We start from the raw sequence: 16,971 nt of genomic DNA, 5'->3' as shown, positions 1-16,971 counted from the left end.
AGGAAGATCGGTTGATATACACGCCAATTATGACCAGATCGGTGAAAAATATATATGGCAGCTATATCTAAATCTGAACCGATCAATAGGGATCGTCTTTGAGCCGAAACAGGACCCTATACCAAATTTTAGGACAATCGGACTAAAACTGCGAGCTGTACTTTGCACACAAAAATACATCAACAGACAGACAGACGGACAGACAGACAGACAGACAGACGGACATCGCTAAATCGACTCAGAATTTAATTCTAAGCCGATCCGTATACTAAAAGGTTGGTCTATGATTACTCCTTCTTGGCGTTACATACAAATGCACAAACTTATTATACCCTGTACCACAGTAGTGGTGAAGGGTATAAAAATATTATAAATAGAATTTTTTAATGTATTCTACTTATAATAATTCATTCTACTTATATAATTTTGAAAATTTTCCTGTAAATAAAAATATCGAATATTTTTTTTCCTCTTAATAGACATTGTTTTGTTAAATTAAAAAAATAATTTTTTCTCACAAAACGAAATTTTAGACCAACGAAATTATCTTTTGTTAAAAGTTACGAAGTCAATTTGTTTTTCATTTTAATTCATTGTATAAAAAAAACCCTAAAATCCCTAAAAAACAAATTTCTATTCTATGTTACGTGATGGTACAGAGGTTATTAATAAATTTCCCTATTGTTACCATAAATGGAGGAGGCAAAATTGGCAAAATCCCTCAATAAATATTTGTACAATATATATATATGGGATATATATTACAAGTCAACAAAATCCTTCAATTGAAAAATAAAATAAAACAATCCCATTTTCTTGTTTTGGAAAACAACACAACCCTCTTCGTCTATAGCATATTATATGTTCCAACGCCTTTTTAATAAATCAACTTTTATTTAAATTTGTTGTTTTTCGTTTTTTTTTATTGCTTGGGACTATAGTGAACCCTACTAAATCTCAATACTGTCTGGTTATTTTTATGAACTCATGACAATATCCTTTACAGTATCCTATCTTAAAGGATAGTAAACAGCCTTATTATTTTATTTTGTTTTGAATGAGTTTTTTTGTGTCTGTCTCACAGATAGACAATAAAAATATCTTGTATATATATTATATTCATCCCTTTAGCACAATAGGCAATTTGTAAAACAGATCTACCCTAATTATATTTCCAACAAAAAAAAAAAAAAACAAAAACAAAAACAAAATGTCATAGCCAACAAAAGCCTTGGCAAAATTCTTGGAAATCGTATTGCTGAAAAATGATATTTTTCCGCTAAGAAAACAAAAAAAGGCGAAAACAAAACCCAAATACTTTTCGAAAATAATATTTTATTTTGCAAGAGTTCTTATCTCTAGACATTATTATTTTGGCACCAATTATCTCTGTTGATATCTACAATGGTGGAGTTTTATTATTATTATTTTTTGTGTTATACTTATTAAAATAGAAAGAGTTAATTTTCTTTCTTCGTAGAAACTCGTAGAAATTAGGTCTTAGAAAGTTTTTGTGGTAGAATACGAAGTATAAATTTTTAATGATAGTATAACTTTTATAAAACAAATAGCTTAGCAAGAGAGTAAGTTAGGATAAATATTTGCGAAGAAAATTTTTAATTGAACAATTTTCTGTTATTTTTATACCCTCCACCATAGGATGGGGGTATATTAACTTTGTCATTCCGTTTGTAACACATCGAAATATTGCTCTAAGACCCCATAAAGTATATATATTCTGGGTCGTGGTGAAATTCTGAGTCGATCTAACCATGTCCGACCGTCCGTCCGTCTGTCCGGCTGTCGGTCCGTCTGTGGAAATCACGCTAACTTCCGAACGAAACTAGCTATCGACTTGAAACTTGGCACAAGTAGTTGTTATTGATGTAGGTCGGATGGTATTGAAAATGGGCCATATCGGCCCACGTTTACGTATAGCCCCCATATAAACCGATCCCCAAATTTGGCTTGCGGATCCTTCCGGAGCAGCAAAATTCATCCGATCCGGTTGAAATTTGGTACGTGGTCTAAGTATACGGTCTCTAACAACCATGCAAAAATTGGTCCATATCGGTCCATAATTATATATAGCCCCCATATAAACCGATCCCCAGATTTGACCTCCGGAGCCTCTTGGAGGGGCAAAATTCATCCGATCCGGTTGAAATTTGGTACCTGATGTTAGTATACGGTCTCCAACAACCATGCAAAAATTGGTCCATATCGGTCCATAAATATATATAGCTCCCATATAAACCGATCCCCAGATTTGACCTCCGGAGCCTCTTGGAGGAGCAAACTTCATCCTACCCGATTGAAATTTGGTACGTGGTGTTAGTATATGGTCTCTAACAACCATGCAAAAACTGGTCCATATCGGTCCATAATTATATATAGCTCCCATATAAACCGATCCCCAGATTTGACCTCCGGAGCCTCTTGGAGGGGCAAAATTCATCCGATCCGTTTGAAATTGGGTACCTGATGTTAGTATACGGTCTCTAACAAGCATGCAAAAATTGGTCCATATCGGTCCATAATTATATATAGCTCCCATATAAACCGATCCCCAGATTTGAACTCTGGAGCCTCTTGGATGAGCAAAATTCATCCGATCCAATTGAAATTTAGTACGTGGTGTTAGTATATGGTCTCTAACAACCATGCAAAAATTGGTCCATATCGGTCCATAATTATATATAGCTCCCATATAAACCGATCCCCAGATTTGACCTCCGGAGCCTCTTGGAGGAGCAAAAAGTCATCCGATGCGGTTGAAATTTGGTACATTTCGTTAGTATATGGCCTCTAACAGCCATGTAAAAATTGTCAAATTTTATTGCTATAGAAAGTTTTGTCAAAATTTCATTTCTATAGAAAGTTTTGTAAAAAGTTTATTTCTATAGCAGTGTTTGTCAACATTTTATTTCTGTAGAAAATTTTGTCAACATTTTATTTCTATAGACAATTTTGTCAACATTTTATTTCTATAGAACCTTTTGTCAACATTTTACTTCCATAGAAAATTTTGTCAACATTTTATTTCTATAGAAAATTTTGTCAAGTTTTTATTTCTATAGAAAATTTTGTCAAAATTTTATTGCTATAGAAAATTTTGTCAACATTTTACTTCCATAGAAAATTTTGTCAACATTTTATTTCTATAGAAAATTTTGTCAAGTTTTTATTTCTATAGAAAATTTTGTCAAAATTTTATTTCTATAGAAAATTTTGTCAAACTGAATTATATACGTATTTAATCGGCCTTTTTTTTGTTTAATATATACCCCTTATGGACTAACTTACAATTTAGAAGACAGTGTTCAAAAGTTTTACGATACCTTGCCATCGGCAAGTGTTATCGCAACCCAAGTAATTCGATTGTGGATGACAGCCTTTAGTAGAAGTTCCTACGCAATCCATGGTGGAGGGTACATAAGATTCGGCCTGGCCGAACTTACGGCCGTATATACTTGTTATACCCTCCACCATAGGATGGGGGTATATTAACTTTGTCATTCCGTTTGTAACACATCGAAATATTGCTCTAAGACCCCATAAAGTATATATATTCTGGGTCGTGGTGAAATTCTGAGTCGATCTAAGCATGTCCGTCCGTCCGTCCGTCTGTCCGTCTGTCCGTCCGTCCGTCTGTCCGGCTGTCCGTCCGTCTGTGGAAATCACGCTAACTTCCGAACGAAACAAGCTATCGACTTGAAACTTGGCACAAGTAGTTGTTATTGATGTAGGTCGGATGGTATTGAAAATGGGCCATATCGGACCACGTTCACGTATAGCCCCCATATAAACCGATCCCCAAATTTGGCTTGGGGAGCCTCCCGGAGCAGCAAAATTCATCCGATCCGGTTGAAATTTGGTACGTGGTCTTAGTATACGGTCTCTAACAACCATGCAGAAATTGGTCCATATCGGTCAATAATTATATATAGCCCCCATATAAACCGATCCCCAGATTTGACCTCCGGAGCCTCTTGGAGGGGCAAAATTCATCCGATCCGATTGATATTTGGTACCTGATTGTCAAATTTTATTACTATAGAAAGTTTTGTTAAAATTTCATTTCTATAGAAAGTTTTGTCAAAAGTTTATTTCTATAGAAATGTTTGTCAAAATTTTATTTCTATAGAAGTAATTCGATTGTGGATGACAGCCTTTAGTAGAAGTTCCTACGCAATCCATGGTGGAGGGTACATAAGATTCGGCCTGGCCGAACTTACGGCCGTATATACTTGTTTTTTTTTTGTGTTATACTTATTAAAATAGAAAGAGTTTTCTTTCTTCCCAACTCGTAGAAATTAGGTCTTAGAAAGTTTTTGGAGTAGAATACGAAGTATAAATTTTTAATGATAGTATAACTTTTATAAAACATATAGCTTAGCAAGAGAGTATAGTTAGGATAAATATTTGAGAAGAAAAATTTTAATTGAACAATTTTCTGTTTTTTATTTTATTTTTTTTTTTTTTTTTGGAAAAGTTCCTTTAAATAGATTTTTTTGGACAATAAGCCAGCAGGAATTTTCGAAAGCTTTTCTATAAACATTTAGAACATTTTTGAAAAAATTATTCTATACTATAATTTTGAAAAATTTCCTCTTAATAAAAAATATGGAATATTTTCCACTTAGCATTTTTTTTAATATCTGTAAATATTTTTTTTAATAGAAATTAGGTTCTAGAAAGTTTTTGGAGTGGTATAAGTAGTATATAATTTTTAATGAATTTAACTTATATAAAATAATTGCTTAGCAAGTGAGTATATTTAGCATAAATATTTGAGAAGCTATGTGGTGTGTGTATAATTGATCAAAAAAATTTTTATACACAGATCAAATTGAAGGTGGTACATCAAAAAATATTTTACTAATTGCAACATGATATAAATAAAATAATATTTAATTCATTTTTTTTTCATATCATATTTTCATATTTTGAAGGAGTTAAAAATTATTAGAAACACGTAGAATTAGAAGAAAAAAAAATTAACTTAAATTTACAGATTTTCGTAAAATATAAACTACTCTGTATGAATTGCGAATGTAGTAAAATTGTGTTCTTTATGTATACAAAACATTTTTTTTTTTTTTTTTTAATTTAAATTTAGTTCATGGAATTCAAGTAAGGAAAAAATAATTAGAATATGGAATTTTTTCTCACATTTGGCAAAATTTTACTAAAATCATATAATTTTCATGGGCTAATAAAATTAAATAGAATATAGGGATTTTTGTTGACTTTTTTCTATTGGTGATTTATTGTAACCAATTTAAATGAAATTAAATGAATTTTAATAAAATTTAAATATTCTTAATTTTATTTTAGCTTTTATTAAATTCAACTATATAAAATTTAAATTAATTTAATTTAAATTAGATTTTAATACTAATGTCAAATTATAAATCTAGTTCTCATTTAAGACAAATATTTACAAGACCAGTCATGAATAGATAAGCCTCAACTTAAACCAAAGATGAATGGACTGAATAGTCTAAGTGAGCCTGAATCTTAATCGGGCTGCCACTTTAACCTAACCTTTAAGGTGCTTTAAGAAAAACCCGAAAATACTTTAACATTTTGTTTATCTTTAATGCAAAAATTAATAAAATCAGTTACGTTTACAAATCGCCTAGGAAAATTTGTCTTTGTATTAAGGAGAATATGCCTTTCTAACAAGGAATGCAATTTTAACGATAAAACGTACTTTCAATAAAGACCACTATTCTATTCAATTAAAAAAAAAATATTTGAAAAAAAGCGTGTAAATTTTCTTTGATTTAAATATGCTTTGATCAAAAAATTTTGTTGTTTTTATACCCTCCACCATAGGATGGGGGGTATATTAACTTTGTCATTCCGTTTGTAACACATCGAAATATTGCTCTAAGACCCCATAAAGTATATATATTCTGGGTCGTGGTGAAATTCTGAGTCGATTTGAGCATGTCCGTCCGTCCGTTGAAATCACGCTAACTTCCGAACGAAACAAGCTATCGACTTGAAACTTGGCATTATTGATGTAGGTCGGATGGTATTGCAAATGGGCCATATCGCTCCACTTTTACGTATAGCCCCCATATAAAGGGACCCTCATATTTGGCTTGTGGAGCCCCTAAGAGAAGCATAATTCATCCGATCTGGCTGAAATTTGGTACATGATGTTGGTATATGGTATCTAACAACCATGCAAAATTGGTCCACATCGGTCCATAATTATATATAGCCCCCATATAAACTGATCCCCAGATTTGGCTTGCGGAGCCTCAAAGAGAACCAAATTTCATCCGATCCGGCTGAAATTTGGTACATGATGTTGGTATATGGTCTCTAACAACCATGCAAAAATTGGTCCACATCGGTTCATAATTATATATAGCCCCCATATAAAACGATCCCTAGATTTGACTTGCGGAGCCTCAAAGAGAAGCAAAATTCATCCGATCCGCCTGAAATTTGGTACATGATGTTGGTATATGGTCTCTAATAACCATGCAGAAATTGGTCCACATCGGTTCATAATTATATGTAGCCCCCATATAAACCGATCCCCAGATTTGGCTTGCGGAGCCTCAAAGAGAACGAAATTTCATCCGATCCGGCTGAAATTTGGTACATGATGTTGGTATATGGTCTCTAACAACCATGCAAAAATTGGTTCACATCGGTCCATAATTATATATAGCCCCCATATAAACCGATCCCCAGATTTGGCTTGCGGAGCCTCAAAGAGAAGCAAAATTCATCCGATCCGCCTGCAATTTGGTACATGATGTTGGTATATGGTCTCTAACAACAGTGCAAAAATTGGTCCACATTGGTCCATACTTAGATATAGCCCCCATATATACCGATCCCCAAATTTGGCTTGCGAAGTCTCCAAGAGAAGCAAATTTCATCCAATCCGGTTTTAATTTGGAACATGGTGTTAGTATATGATCTTTAACATGCGTGCCAGAATTGGTCCATATCGGTCCATAATTATATATAGCCCCCATATAAAACGTTCTCCAGATTTGACCTCCGGAGCCTCTTGGAGGAGCAAAATTCATCCGATTCGGTTCAAATTTGGAACGTAGTGTTAATATATGGCCGCTAACAACCATACCAAAATTGGTCCATATCGGTCTATAGTTATATATAGCCGATCTCCAATCACACAAAAATTGGTCCATATCGGTTCATAATCATGGTTGTCACTCGAGCCAAAAATAATCTACCAAAATTTTATTTCTATAGAAACTTTTGTCAAAATTTTATTTCTATAGAAAATTTTGTCAAAATTTTATTTCTAAAGAAAATTTTGTTAAAATTGTATTTCTATAGAAAATTTTGTTAAAATTTTTTTTCTATAGAAAATTTTTGTTAAAATTTTATTTCTATAGAAAATTTTGTCAAAATTTTATTTCTATAGAAAATTTTGTCAAAATGTTATTTCTATAGAAAATGTTTTCAAAATTTTATTTCTATAGAAAATTTTGTTAAAATTGTATGTCTATAGAAAATTTTGTTAAAATTTTATTTCTATAGAAAATTTTTGTTAAAATTTTATTTCTATAGAAAATTTTGTCAAAATTTTATTTCAAAAGAAAATTTTGTCAAAATTTTATTTCAATAGAAAATTTTGTCAAAATTTTATTTCTATAGAAAATTTTGTCAAAATTTTATTTCTATAGAAAATTTTATTAAAATTTTATTCGTAGTCATGGTTGCCGCTCGAGCCAAAAATAACCTACCAAAATTTTATTTCTATAGAAAATTTTGTCAAAATTTTATTTCTATAGAAAATTTTGACAAAATTTTATTTCTGTAGAAAATTTTGTCAAAATTTAATTTCTATAGAAAATGTTGTTAAAACTTTATTCGTAATCATGGTTGCCACTCGAGCCAAAAATAATCTACCAAAATTTTATTTCTATGGAAAATTTTGTCCCAATTTTATTTCTATAAGAAAATTTTGTCAAAATTTTATTTCTATAGAAAATTTTTTCAAAATTTTATGTCTATAGAAAATTTTGTCAAACTGAATTATATACGTATTTGATCGATCTTTTTTGATTTAATAAATACCACGTATGGACTTACATACAATTTAGAAGGCGGTGTTAGGAGGTTTTAATATACCTTGCCATCGGCAAGCGTTACCGCAACTTAAGTATGTTAATTCGATTGTGGATGGCAGTGTTTAGAAGAAGTTTCTACGCAATCCATGATGAAGGGTACATAAGCTTCGGCCTGGCCGAACTTACGGCCGTATATACTTGTTTTGTACTACTTTGAACAAAATATCTTAATGAAAAAAATCTAAATCAAAGATAATGAAATGTCGTATGTGCTCAATATTCTTCAGTAAAAAAATATACCTAATACGAGTTTCTATAAAATAAAAAAAAAAAAATATTAAAATGAAATTATTATCTTTGATTTAGATTTTTTTTTCATTAGGATACTCCTCCTCGTAATTAGCATAATGACGTTAAAGTTTCACGTCATAAAAATAAGATAATTTTTCTTAATGTAAAAAAAAATATTGAAGTATACCCTACAGAGTTAATTTTTTTTTTAATTTAACAATATGAAACTTTATATTAAATAAAATTTTCTTAACATAAAATAATTTTTTCTTACTTCTACGGCATGCACCTTTAATGGTGGATGCTAGTTTCTACACTGAAAAATGTTTAACTTGAATCTACTTTTTAATTGGAAATATTTTGGAGATATATTTTTTTTGCGTTGGCTATGATTTATCTAGAGGATATCATATCCTTAAATTATTTTTTTTTGTAATTTTATTTTTAAATTTAATAAAACTTTTTTAACGTTGTGGTTGTTATAACTGAGATCTATCTGTTTATGAAGACCTTTATTAATATATCGCAAAAATAAAAGGGGAAAAATTCGCTAACTTAGGATCATGATTGTTAATATTACGAATTAATGGATCTACTTTTTAATTGGAAATATTTTGGAGATATATTTTTTTTTGCGTTGGCTATGATTTATCTAGAGGATATCATATCCTTAAAATATTTTTTTTATTGTAATTTTATTTTTAAATTTAATAAAACTTTTTTAACGTTGTGGTTGTTATAACTGAGATTTATCTGTTTATGAAGAGCTTTATTAATATATCGCAAAAATAAAAGGGGAAAAATTCGCCAACTTAGGATCATGATTGTTAATATTACGAAGATATCTTGAATGAAAAACTTTTATTTAGAAAAAAAAACTTTTTTTGTAGTACGGAAACTTTCGTTTCCACTTATTATTTATATGCCCTTAAAGGGTTATCAATTTGGCTTTTTTGTTAATTTAGTCCCCCGTATGTTATGCAACTTTAGTAATGAACTTTAACTAAAAGAACACCCATCGAAGGATAAATGCCATTTTCTGTTTTCCATATCCATATCTCCTTTAAACGCTATCTCTTTCACGGTGAATAAGCCTACTTGGGAAATGTGATAACAGCTTAACGCCAAAAGAGGACCAAAAAGATTTATGGTTATATTTTCATATAAACCTTAAACCTTTATGGGTGGTTCATGCAGAGATAAAATGATTCTTCTTCTTTTTTTGTTTCCCATTCCAATGAAAATCCTTTGCTGAGGAAAGAAAAGCCAATGTAATGAAGCTATGCTATGTGTATGTGTGGTTGTCTATATCTTAACCACAGAAAAAATATGTCCATGGTTTGTAGACCATATTGGGTGCTGGAAATTGTGGTTTGGTAAATCTACTTAAATATATTGAATTACCATTTAAATATACCCACCACATTACCAACTAAAGCATGCAACAATGGCAAAATATAGCCAGGTTAGTATGGGGATGTGAGACCACAGAATTTACACTTATTTTGCCTTTTTTTCGTTAGTAGTGAAACAGAAGAGACAAAGTGATAAGAGATGGAAAAGCAAATTCACAACTGCCAGGATGATTGTGTGGCTAGATCAATGTGGCAACAACAACGATGCCTTATTTACACATCCTTATCTGGGCCCCTTAAAATTGTGTTTGACTTCAGCATCTCAGTCATATATGATGACATCTGTTCAGTTTTTCCTCTTTTCAATCCCCTTTGGTTTTTAAATTTTCAAAAGATATGAAGATTCCACGTAGGCTTTTTTGTATCGTTTGAGAATAAATTGTTTTAAGCTTTTTGGAAAACGATTTTCAATTTTCTCATTCTATTCCTTTAAGGACAATTTTCAATTTAACCTTACTTGGCTTTCTTTTTATGGGGGGAGTGAAGCAGGGATTTTCTTTTATTTTCCTAAATCCAAAGTTAAGGGATGATATTGCATTGACTGACTTAATGATACACGTGTGGAGCGAACATTTAACACCCTCAATTTTATTTACTTATTTTAAATCTAATACCATTTAAATTGAATTTTTCATAAATGACGAATATAAAAAAACACACAAATGTAGGAAAATATTGTCTTTGGGCAAATTACAAATAAGGACAATTTGCCCTTAAGCAGACAATAATTGTTCTGAGAGGGTGAGTGGCGGAGAAGTTGAAAAAGTTTAAGTGCTTGGAAAGATAAATATTACAAATATTTTTTGTAAATCTTCAAACCTTTTTTAATTGGATTTTGAACTGAAGCCTAACCTCCTTGAAACAGGCATAGAAAACTAAGAAAACCCCAGTTTTCAAACCGAATAACAAATTTTAGGTCGAAAAAAACTGTAGCATTTAACCCTCTTAAGATTGATACTTTACAATTGGGGTCCTTCACATAACGAAAAGTTGTCTTTTCTGAGAAGAGAAATTGTAGACAAACGAAGTTTTATTTTCAGCCAAAATAATCTATCAAAAAGAAAAATTAATTTTGCAAAGTTTTATTTCTATAGAAAATTTTGTCAAAATTTTATTTTCACAGAAAATTTTCTCAAAATTTTATTTCCACAGAAAATGTTCTCCCAATTTTATTTCTATAGAAAATTTTGTCAACATTTTTTTATAGATATTTTTAAAAAAAATTTTATTTATATAGAGAAATTTTTCAAAATTTTATTTTACTAGAAAATTTTGCCAAAATTTTATTTTACTAGAAAATTTTGCCAAAATTTTATTTCTATAAAAATTTTGTCACAATTTTATTTCTATAAAAATTTTGTCAAAATTTTATTTCTATAGAAACTTTTGTCTAAACTTTGTTTCTATAGAAAATCTTGTTAAAATTGTATATCTATAGAAAATTTTGCCAAATTTTGTTTCTGTAGAATATTTTGTCAAAATTTTATTTTTAGATTTTTTTTTTCAAAATGTTATTTCTAAAGAAAATTTTGTTAAAATTTTATTTCTATATAAAATTTTGTCAATATTTTATTTCTATAGAAATTTTGTCACAATTTTATATCTATAGAAACATTTGTCTAAACTTTATTTCTATAGAAATTTTTGTTAAAATTTTATATCTATAGAAAATTTTGTTAAAATTTTATATTTATAGAAAATTTTGTTAAAAATTTATTTCAATAGAAAATTTTGTCACAATTTTCTTTCTATTGAAAATTATATCAAGATTTTATTTCTATAGAAAATTTTGTCAACATTTTTTTCTAGATATTTTTAAAAAAAATTTATTTCTATAGAGAAATTTTTCAAAATTTTATTCCAAATTTTATTTTACTAGAAAATTTTGCCAAAATGTTATTTTTATAAAAATTTTGTCAAAATTTTATTAAAATAAAAATTTTGTCAAAATTTTATTTCTATTGAGAATTTTGTCAAAATTTTATTCCAAATTTTATTTCTATAGAAAATTTTGTCAAAATTTTATGTCTATAGAAACTTTTGTCAAAACTTTATTTCTATAGAAACCTTTGTCAAAACTTTATTTCTATAGACAATTTTATAAAAATTGTATTTCTATAGAAACTTTTGTCAAAATTTTATTTCTATAGAAACTTTTGTCTAAACTTTATTTCTATAGAAAATTTTGTTAAAATTTTATATCTATAGAAAATTGTGTCAACATTTTATTTCTATAGAAACTTTTGTTAAAATTTTATTTCTATAGAAACTTTAGTCAAAATTTTATTTCTATAAGAATTTTCCAAAATTTTATTCCAAATTCTATTTCTATAGAATATTTTGTCCAAATTTTATTTCTGTAGAAAATTTTGTCAAAATTTTATTTCTATAGAAAATTTTGTCACAATTTTATTTCTATAGAAAATTTTGTCAAAATTTTATTTCCATAGAAAATTTTGTCAAATTTTTTATTTCTATAGAAAATTTTGTCAAAATTTTATTTCTATTGAGAATTTTGTATAAATTTTATTCCAAATTTTATATCTATTGAAAAGTTTGTCAAAATGTTATGTCTATAGAAACTTTTTTCAAAACTTTATTTCTATAGAAACATTTGTCAAAACTTTGTTTCTATAGAAAATTTTGTCAAAATTTTATTACTATAGAAATTGCTCGTCAAAATTTTATTACTATAGAAATTGTTCGTCAATTTTTTTTTTCTATAGAAAATTTTGTAAAAATTTTATTTCTATAGAAAATTTTGTCAAAATTTTATTTCTATAGAAACTTTTGTCTAAACTTTATTTCTATAGAAAATTTTGTTAAAATTGTATATCTATAGAAAATTGTGTCAACATTTTATTTCTATAGAAACTTTTGTTAAAATTTTATTTCTATTGAAATTTTAGTCAAAATTTTATTTCTATAAGAATTTTCCAAAATTTTAGTCAAAATTTTATTTCTATAAGAATTTTCCAAAATTTTATTCCAAATTTTATTTCTATAGAATATTTTGTCAAAATTTTATTTCTACAGAAATTTTCTCAAAATTTTATTTCTATAGAAAATTTTGTCAACATTTTATTTCTACAGAAATTTTCTCAAAATTTTATTTCTATAGAAAATTTTGTCAAAATTTTATTTCTATAGAAAATTTTGACAAAATTTTATTTCTATAGAAAATTTTGTCAAAATTTTATTTCTATAGAAAATTTTGACAAAATTTTATTTCTATAGAAAATTTTGTCACAATTTTATTTCTATAGAAAATTTTGTCAAAATTTTATTTCTATAGAAACTTTTGTCAAAACTTTATTTCTATAGAGAATTTTGTCAAAATTTTATTTCTATAGAAAATTTTTTCAACATTTTATTTCTATAGAAAATATTGTCAAAATTTTATTTCTATAGAAACTTTTGCCAAAATTTTATTATAATAGAATATTTTGTCAAAATTAAATTTTGAAGTTAACAATAACTCCCAATTGTAATCATCGTAATGAAATATTTGCCTAATTTTGGGGACTGTTTTTTATTTAATTAAATAATAAAATATAATTACATGATACTTTCAAATAAAAGATAAAATTCAAAACTTAAAAAAAAAATCATCTTTCCCTTCTTAAAGAAATTTGTAAGAATTTTTTTCTTAAGATAATAATAAACGCTCAAAAGTCATTATCTACTTTTTATTAAAGATTTTCATTTCCATCTACATTAAATGATCCACAATGAAAATATCGTAAATCATTACACTATCCCATGATAAATGAATCTCTCCGTTTAATTGCGGATTATAGCTTCTCCTCGTTTTTCTATTAAATACCACCGTTAAACCTTTCCCTTACAACATAACAAAAAGACCAGTAGTTTTTTTTATAAAACCAAAAAGGCAAATGAATAGTGTTACAAACGACCAAATAAAATTCTAAATTTCTTTCTTTTACTTTGGACAACCTTCACGAGCTCATAACCCAAGGTAGCAACAGCTTAAACATCTAAGCAGCTTAGAAAATTGAGAGTCATAAAATATAAAAATCCACTACCCCTCTTCTGGTAACTCTTTGGGTTTAAAATTATCATAAATTTCGGCTTTTTATTTATAAAAGTGTTAAACATAAAACCTAAAACATCTTAAACGAAGAAGTTTATGTCATCAAAAAGTTAAAAGGTGTTTTAATTTTTTTATTAATGTTCACCCTTTTGAAAAAAAAGAAAACTTTAAAGTTTTCAGCATAAGCTTCTTATAGAAGCTAGGTGAAGTTATTTATTATATGGAAGCATTATTGTTATAAATTAAAGTATTTTCTTTATAATCTGAATATTAGAATTTTTTACTTAACAATATGTGTATGCAAAGTAACGAATTTTTAAAATTTTTGGAAGGCTAAACCAAGTAGAGTTTTTTAAAACAAATGAAGTCGTAAAATTAAATAGATAAGAAAGTTTTCTAAGAAAATTATCCATAATACCCACGTAGAATGAAGATTATGGAGAATATGAAGGAGATAATCTTTTCATTCTATATAAATATATATATATATAATTTTATTTATGAAAAGCAAAAATATCCTATAAAAATAGCCCATTTAATAGTCTTTATTAGGTTAAAGTGGCAGCCCGATTAAGATTCAGGCTCACTTAGACTATTCAGTCCATTGGGATAAATAGTCTTTATTAACCTTAATCCATATTGGCCTTTAACGAAATGTGGAAAATTATTCTCAGAAAAAAGATAACAAACATTTCCATATCCGAATTGACTTTATTTTAGTTCATGAAAATTGGTTCGAGTCAAAAATAATCTATCAATAATCTACCAAAAACTCTTATTTATCAAAATTCTATTTCTATAAAAAATTTTGTCAAAATTTTATTTCTATAGAAAATTTTGTGAAAATTTTATTTCTATTCAAAATTTTTGACAAATTTTTATTTTTATAGGAAATTTTGTCAAAATTTTTGTTTTTATACGAAATTTTTACAAAATATTATTTCTATAGAAAATTTTGTGAAAAATTTATTTTTATAGAACATTTTGTCAAAATTTTATTTTTTTTCGTCAAAATATTTTTACTATAAAAAAATTTCAAAATTTTATATTTATAGAAAATTATGTCAATATTTTATTGCTATCGAAAATTTTGTCACAATTTTATTTCTATAGCCAATTTTGTCCAAATTTTATTTCTATAGAAAATTTTGTCAAAATTTTATTTCTATAGAAAATTTTGTGAAAAATTTATTTTTATAGAAATTTTATTTCTATAGAAAATGTTGTAAAAATTTTACTTCTAAAGAAAATTATTTCAAAATTTTATTTTTATAGAAAATTTTGTCAAAATTTTATTTCTTTAGAAAACTTTGTCAAAATTTTATTTCTATATATATAGACATTTTTGTCAAAATTTTATTTCTATAGAAAATTTTGTCAAAATATTATTTCTATAGAAAATTTCGTCAAAAATTTTTTTTTTATTTCTATAGAAAATTTTGTAAAAATTTTATTTCTATAGCAAATTATGTCAAAATTTTATTTTTATATAAAATTTTGTCAAAATTTTATTTCTATAGAAAATTTTTGACAAAATTTTATTTCTATAGAAAATTTTGTGAAAAATTTATTTTTATAGAATATTTTGTCAAAATTTCATTTCTATAGAAAATTTTGTCAAAATTTTATTTCTATAGACAATTTTGTCAAAATTTTATTTTTATAAAAAATGTTGTCAATATTTTATTTCTATAGAAAATTTTGTCAAAAATTTATTTCTATATATATGTTATCAAAATTTTATTTCTATACAAAATTTTATCAAAATTCCATTTCTATAGAGAATTTTGTCATTTTATTGTATAAGGTCCCATGAATTGTATAAAATATTCACAATACTCTCACAAGTCCTCCCTCATCATTGAAATTCTCTAAACAAGAATCTATAAATTAAAAGAAAATATCAAAATTTAGCTTTTAAATAGCAGTTAATTATGTAAATTTTATTGCTCACCTCTTTGTGGAATATCAAAAGCCCTCGAAAAAAAAACAGAAACTTCCCACCATTACAAATGTCAATGTCGGGCCACAAAGCAATCACCATGCAGACTTGACAAATTGAAAAACAAAAAACAACGAAAATTCACATCAAGTGTCATTTAAATCATACAATCGATGTTGAAGACACCTGCATAATTTTACCATATATAGAAAAAATAACAAAAAAGCCGATGACAAAAAATTTAAATATTTATGAAAAAATACACATTTTTCTTTCTCATACATTTAATAGCACTTTACAACACATCATAAAGTTTTTTTTTTGTATATTTCTCCTCATAAATTTATATTTCCTTTATTGATGTCTTCAAAGCATTTCCAAATAAGGAAGTGAATGAAGTTCCAAGACATCTAAGACTTGTCCTATTGATGACAATTATATGTAATTACTCAAACTCAAATGGAAACAATATTTGATTAAACGAAGCGTCGGAAAGAGGGAGAAACCACCCAAAAAGATCCCATATATGCCCACGAACCTTAGCAAAAGGCAAAACTAGGTAATTAACCCTATAATTAGTTGGTAAATGGAACCTTCCAATTTTATACGAAGAATATTCAACTGTGAAGTTAACTGAAGTGTAATTATGCTTTGAATCATTAACTACCATTTTGGTCATTCAAAGTCGTTCACACTTTAAAGTTTCCTCCTTCCTAGACTATAACCCCAGTACTCATCACAGCATGGGGATTTTAGAGGCGAGCCAAAAGCACCCAAATACTTACAATTGCCCATTGGTTTGTCTGTCTATCTGTCTAACGGCATAGTTGGAGCCTAACAATTATCATCTGACAGCCCCATTTGAATGTTGAAATGAAATAAAGACCTGCGGACAGGAAATGGCGGTTTTATAACAAAGACTGGAATTGTTTAAATGTAATTAAATTATTCCTATGACCATTTACCACTAAAGAACTATTCGAATTTCATTATTTTATCTATGGAATATGGATGGGGAAAATCCAAGAAAACAAAAGGAATCAAACCAATTCAAATTGAATTAAATTAGCAACAACAAAGAAGTTTTTAAAAACAATTCAGAAAAAATAGATTTCTTGATTTAGAAAAAGCGAATCTTAAATTTGCATTGAATTTTTATTGATATTCACAAAAACAAATAGACATTTATAGCAT

General features: G+C 27.4%; 1 protein-coding gene across 1 annotated transcript in view; it reads left to right on the top strand.

Moving 5' to 3' along the window:
* LOC142240656 (uncharacterized) overlaps window positions 1-16,971 on the top strand; it is a 73,644-nt gene that overhangs the window by 24,795 nt on the left and 31,878 nt on the right. The gene's annotated exons all lie outside the window — the stretch shown is intronic.

Source organism: Haematobia irritans, chromosome 5 (assembly GCF_050003625.1).
Source record: "Haematobia irritans isolate KBUSLIRL chromosome 5, ASM5000362v1, whole genome shotgun sequence".
Lineage (NCBI taxonomy): Eukaryota > Metazoa > Arthropoda > Insecta > Diptera > Muscidae > Haematobia > Haematobia irritans.
The sequence above is the reverse complement of the archived record's forward strand: the minus strand, read 5'-3'. Positions and strand labels throughout refer to the sequence as shown.